The sequence below is a fragment of the Tribolium madens genome, unplaced genomic scaffold (genome assembly GCF_015345945.1).
Source record: "Tribolium madens isolate multiple individuals breed KSU strain unplaced genomic scaffold, Tmad_KSU_1.1 Scaffold_1;HRSCAF=32;Tcas5.2_LG8, whole genome shotgun sequence".
In the NCBI taxonomy this organism is placed as follows: domain Eukaryota; kingdom Metazoa; phylum Arthropoda; class Insecta; order Coleoptera; family Tenebrionidae; genus Tribolium; species Tribolium madens.
Window position 1 is genome coordinate 9184417 of NW_025400984.1, and position 6459 is coordinate 9190875.

Sequence of the window (6459 nt, forward strand, 5' to 3'; positions counted from 1 at the left end):
CTCAATTAAAATTTTGATACTGTATTTAATTTATAATAAATATCTTATAAGGTTTTATCAAACCGATGCAGAAATTGGCAAAATTAGACATTTTTCACTAAAAAATTATTTTGAAAAACTGTAAGAATTTTGTTTAAACTGAAATTGTGAAATAAAAACAATTTTAACACAGGTCAGCATTTAAAAAAGTTAACGTAAAACAAAATAGTGTATTAAAAAACGCGTTTCGTAAGGCAAGTTTTTGGAACAAGTTCAGATTTATGAAACGAGCAGCGAAGCGCGAGTTCCCACAAATGACTTATGAAACAAGTTTTTTATGCTATTTTTTATATTTTGGGCATTTGACGTACTTTTTTGACAAACAAGTCACTTTTTTAAAATTGAAAAACTTTTGCCCTTATGAGGTGGTGGTTGGTATTTTCGAAGTGTTAAGTCTCAAATATTTTTCAAAATTTTCTTGGATTAACAATGAATACAGCAAATATTTTATGCACACCCTCTGAAATAAGAGAAAACGTCGCTGGAAATCACCATTACCAACCTCTTGAATGTAAATTGTACTAGTCTATTTCAGCACCTAAATTGGTGTTGAAATGGCTCATTAAAGCATCGGTTTTGGTATCCAAATAAGCTTGCTTTCAGACGCAAAATAAAAATTAAGTTTTTTGATATTTTGAATGAAAATAAAAAAAATAAACTTTAATTTGTAGTAAAAATACAGCGTGTTTTCGAAATAATTAAACACAAACTTTTTTCAGTGAATAAACAGAAACTCAAAATATTATGATATAAATTGTCATTATTAATAACACTAGTAGCACAGTTATATAACAGTTGTATAACTCACAAATGTGAGACATTTTTAGATAACAATTATATGTGGTATAACCAGGGTTAGGTTCGAATAAAAAGGTTATATAACCAACGTAGAGGGTGTTAAAAAAAGATTTTAAAACATTTAAGGAGGTAATAGTGTGGACCAAAATAAACAAAAAAGTCTTAATAAAAAGTAACGGTTTCGGAGAAATCAAATGAGAAAATTTTTAGAATTCTTACTTTGCGGACCCATGCTTTTTGTTTGTTTTGGTCCATACTATGACCTCCTCAAATATTTTACAATTTTTTTAACACCTTGTATACGCATGGTTTAATCAGTTATTTTAGGTACTAGTACTAGTTTCTTTTAGGTTTTTAGTCCTAGTATTTTCAGTCTTAAAGGAGTAAATAAAAATTACTAAGAGTTTTCATATTTAAATTTTTTTTTCCTTTAACATTTTTTTTAAAATTAAGACCTTTAGCAGAATTTATTCTGTGTAATTCTCCATTATTTAGTTGACAAGTTTTAATTTATTTGTTTTTTGTTGAAGAATTTTGATATTAGCATTACATTTGAAATTTGTTGTCAGAAAACGTTTATTAACAATTCTAAATGAAATTTAATCCTCGAAATGGTGCAGCATCCTGCCGCCCGTCTGGCAACAGGTCTCCCGATCGATTTTTGCATCCTGCCGAAAAAAATTCCTGCTAATTGTATTCCTGCAGGACCTCCGTTGCATCCAATAAACACGACGAGCCGATCCTAGCCGAACGGCGTCGTTTGCCCACTATTATTGTTGACATGGAGAGCTTGATCTCGAGTCAGTCTTCGCCGCGTCCTTCTAGTTGGCGCTCCGACGGGACTAACGGCGTCGCGACGCTCTCACATTACGTTCTCCACAGCAGGAATTTTTTCTTTCAACACCTGTGTGTTAATATTAATGTTGGTGTGTTTGCAAAAGTCTTGAGGAAACGCCGTGTCTAGTTGAAGGTAAGCAACACTTACTAGCTGGCTTTTTTTGCAAAGTTTAGGTGTGTTCGCGATTTGCGGGAAAATTCCGCAAAATTCGGCCAAAAACACGAGAAAACTGCCAGTTTTGCGCTAAATATTTTTTTAATTATTTTGCGTTTTCTCTATTTACCCTAATTAGCCCATAAGTTATCGATCTACTAACACGCATTAAAAACACATTTAAAACAACTTTATGGTTTGACGAGATTTTGCAAGCTATTAAGATAAAGATTTAACGCCTTCAAGTTGCAAAGTTCTGGAAGATTTTTTTTTATTTGGAGTACAAATATTTAACTGAATGAAATATTAATAAGGTTTTGGAGCATCTAAACAGTGTTTTATTCTTTTTTTATTAAAATATACACAAAAGAGGCGAAATATTGGCAAATGGTGGGAAAATGTAAGACATTATATAACCCTTTCAGTGGAATGAAGTTCTTATGTCAACATTTGGTTGCGACCTTTCACTTTACTTATCCTCGGTGACATTGTAACCGATTCGAAACTAAATCAGAGCAGGGAAAAAGTGTTAGCAAAAAAACAAAGATTTTACAAATTTTATTGATCTAAAATTGGATATAGTTTGTATTTTAATTTCAATTTTATTCAAGCTAACGTTATTATATTAATGCTGTCAGAATCTGAAGCAAGTATTGGAAAAGCTAACCGAACTTCACACAAGTCAAATTTATTTAAGAGTTTCAATAAATTAAAGCTTTAAAATATGACAAGTTTTATTTATGGATTTTTAAAAATCCAACATTTGTTCTTTTATGCAAGTTGTGCTCAACATCAATAAAGTGTGTGTTAGTGTTGTCAAAACCATGGTAACCCTCAATACAGTGCGTTTACACAAAACCTTGAATTGTGACGACTGACTTGAAATTTTCTAATTATGCTGAAAATTGTTCCTGAAATTGACTCGGAAAAAAACAGGATTTACACTTTATAGCTTAATTAAAATACAATAAAAGGACTTTTATGTATAACAAGAAAAACTTTTTATTGTTGTCATTATGAGTTTAGTGTGGTTGTTATGGAGGCAATAAACGCATGTGAGGACTGGGGATTGAGATTAGGTGGTGGCAATTGAGGAAAATTGTAAACTGAATAAAAGGAGAAGAATTGCGAATAGTTAACTTGAATTATTTGAATTATTCATAATATAATCTGCGCTTGAGATAGAATAACACATCTTTAAAAATTCCATTTGTAAACATCGTAGTAAAAACAACTTGGAAATGCATCTGAGTTTCATCAAACAGAACAGGAAAAAAATTAAGAGAATAAACAAAAAATTTAAATCAAAATTACTGATTTGGAAAAATTCTGTTCTAAAATGTGAAAAATAGTTTATTTTTATATGACCACTTATGGCCAGAGCAACACGTACGTAAAAAACATCTGTAGAAGAAAAATTAACAGCGAAAAAAAAAACAAATCCTAGTATTTTATGTTTACTTCTTAAAAAATTGTTATTAATGAAATTTCTATCGTTTTTTTTTGAGTTCTGTTGCAATTTACCTTAAATAGCTCTTTTGTTAAAATCTTAAGACTGATTTTAATGAGAATTTTAAAATATTTAGAAATTTCACCAAAACGATGCAAAAATGGGCAAAATCAGATATTTAACACGTAGTTTTTAAATCATTTTAAATCAAGCTGCTGAATCACACCTTTTGTAGTAGTTTTGAAAATAATAATCTTTTATAAAAATTAAAATTATTTTATCTGTAAATGTCACAAAAGTGGGCAATTTTTATGACTAAATGTCAGAAGTAAAAGTTTTATTTTTCAGTTTTTTAATAAAAATTCTGTTTTTGTGACTAAGCATTTTTACTTTTATCATGATATTATTAATATTTACCAATGCTGTTTCTTTTTTACCTTTTTCGCTGCTTCAGCAATTTTTAGATTGTAGATCATTAGCATTTGACATTTTGCACTACTGACTGCACTAGTCATTTACACTTTCGAAAAGCTATACACAAATTCCAATACTGACGCGTGATTATTTTGTTCATTTACTTGCTAACTAAGTGTTACGCTTTATATGACTCAGTGGAATTATTAAAATAAAATATCACTTTTATCCCTAATAACATAATATACTATTGTTATAAATAGTTGGCTTGCAATTTCGAAGGATTTAAAAACATTGTTTTTTTACATAAAAAGAGAAATAAATTAAAAGTAAAAACAAACACTTTTTCGTTTTTTAAAAAGGTGAATGATCTTGAGCTCAGTGGCGGAAATAAATATTTTGTTTAAAATCTTTCACCACTTTTTAAAAATAAAACTACCTGTTATTCCTGAAATATTCTCTGTTTTTTGAAACAATAAATTAATTAAAACCTGCATATTAATGCATTTTTGTTTCCTAAAGCAATTTTTGTTTATATTACAATAAAGGAAAGGCTAGAGAAGTCGGCGAATAAATTTTCATAAAAAATTAGAATTAGAAAAAAACTAAAAAACAAGTAATCTTCGAAGAATGAAAATAATTGTGTGATGAAACATAATTATACATAAGTATTTATTACACAATATGACTTTGTTACAATATCATTGTTGTTGTTTATGATTATTTGCATGATTGTTTTATTGCAAAGATTGTTTATAAATAAAATTGTCTCCGTTCTAAATTGTTTTCATTTTTACAATTTTTCTGAAACCTGAAACTCTGAAAATGTTCATGTCAAAATTTTGTAACTCGCTGTTTCATGTAAAGTCACTTAAATCGATCAAGTGGTCCGCAACTGCGCACAAATTAGTAAATAATTAAGTAATTCGTCCATTTCCCTAGGTGGAAAACAAACCAGGTTATTTTCCCCGAGTCTGCTTGGGGCCATTGTTACGTCCTGAAAACACGTTGTTTTAGCAACGACACTCGAACGAATTTGCATGACAATACGGTTTTCAGCGACGCTAAGAGGGTTGGGATGAAGTTGTCACGTCAAACACGTTGATTTTTCAATTTGCTCACGTATCCTCGAGGAAAAATATCCCAGATTGATTGACTTTATGAACTAGATAACTAGGCTTTAACCACCTTATGAATATTAAAAGAATGAGAGCTTGCATGAAAAGCTCATCCGTATGCAAACGGAAAATTGACGAGCGAGGATATGCTTTTGTCGCCACTTTATCGCAGAAACATCGAAGAAGTTTCTTGCTTCCACCTGCATAAATGGCAATTCTAAAACTGGAAGCGAAGTCAAGATTGTCGTTTCGGATTTTTCACACTAAACTGACTCTCATGCTTTTCACAAGTTCAAATAAACATCATAGATCTCATTGCACGAAATTGGACATCAAAAATCATTGCTTTTGTACAAAATCAAAACTATTTTGATTGAAAACTTAAGATTGAACTGACTAAAATTTCATTAAGCATAAAATCTGATAATTTTGTTTCATTTTTATTGTTATGAACATTCCTAAACATTCCTTATTTCAACACGTGATTTTTAAACTTGTTCTATTTTTGACGCAAACAAAACCCAGATTGTTTCAAGCAATTCTTTTTTTAACCGATAAATGGCGTTTTCATTTTAAGTACTGCATGTTTTAATTTATTTTTAGAACTTGTAATTCAATTCCTAGAAACAGTAATTTTCTAATATCATTTTAACTTTGAATTATTCAATTTGTAAATCGGAACAATAAAGCAGTTGTGGGAAGTTATAGTTTTGTTTACGCACTTAAGTATCGACTTAATTAAGTATTATTGAAAATGGGCTACATGTTTTAGTGTAAAATTAATGTAAATTAAAGAAAGGAAAAACAATACTTGATTTTTATGAAAATTAAGTAAGTAAATTATAGTTATTTTCATTCAAATTCAAAAAAATAAATAAAAATAAATAAACTCATTTTCTTCTACTCAGGTTTAAAAACAACATTTATTTGAGAAAATTATGTTTGAAAATGAAAAAGTCTAAATTTCTTATTTTTTCTATGGCCACGATTTGCCAGGGCAGTTACATTTGTTCATACCTAAATAAAATTAAAAACGATTTTTCTTAATGTGAATATGTTTAGCATATTTTATATACTGGGTGCTCAGAAATAAAATTTAGTAATTGATAAGATTGCTACAATTTTTCAAAAATAAATATAATTTTCAATAATATATAATTTTATATATTATGTTATAATACTTATAATTTTTTGACTATTATTTTTATACAACTTGAAATTTTGAATATTCAAACGTTTTTACGGTTTTCTGCTTATTTGCTTCCAAAAATTATAAATTGTGTTTTGATTTTAAGTTTTGGATGTTTTAATTTATTTTTAGAACTTGTAGGTACTTTAATTCCTAGAAACAATAATATTCTAATTTCTTTTTATTTTCTAATTTCACTTTAACTATGAATTATTCAATTTGTAAAATCGGAACAATAAAGCATAGTCTTGGGAAATTATAGTTTTGCTTACACTCTTAGGTACCGACTTAATTAATTATTACTGCAAATGTGCTATATGTTTTAGTATGAAATTTATGTAATTAATTAAATGAAAGAAAAAAAACAATAATTGATTTTTGTAAAAACAAAGTTAATTATAGATATTTTAATTCAAATTCTAAGAAATTTAAAAAAATGAACTCATTTACTTCTACTTAG

General features: G+C 28.5%; 1 protein-coding gene across 1 annotated transcript in view; it reads left to right on the top strand.

Annotated features, from left to right (window-relative positions):
- Positions 1 to 1655: 1655 nt before the first annotated feature.
- LOC123016143 (Ig-like and fibronectin type-III domain-containing protein 2) overlaps positions 1656 to 6459 on the top strand; it is an 89777-nt gene continuing 84973 nt past the window's right edge. The window contains exon 1 of the mRNA XM_044416359.1: positions 1656 to 1807. The gene's annotated coding sequence lies outside the window, so the exon portion shown is untranslated. The remainder of the gene's footprint in view (positions 1808 to 6459) is intronic.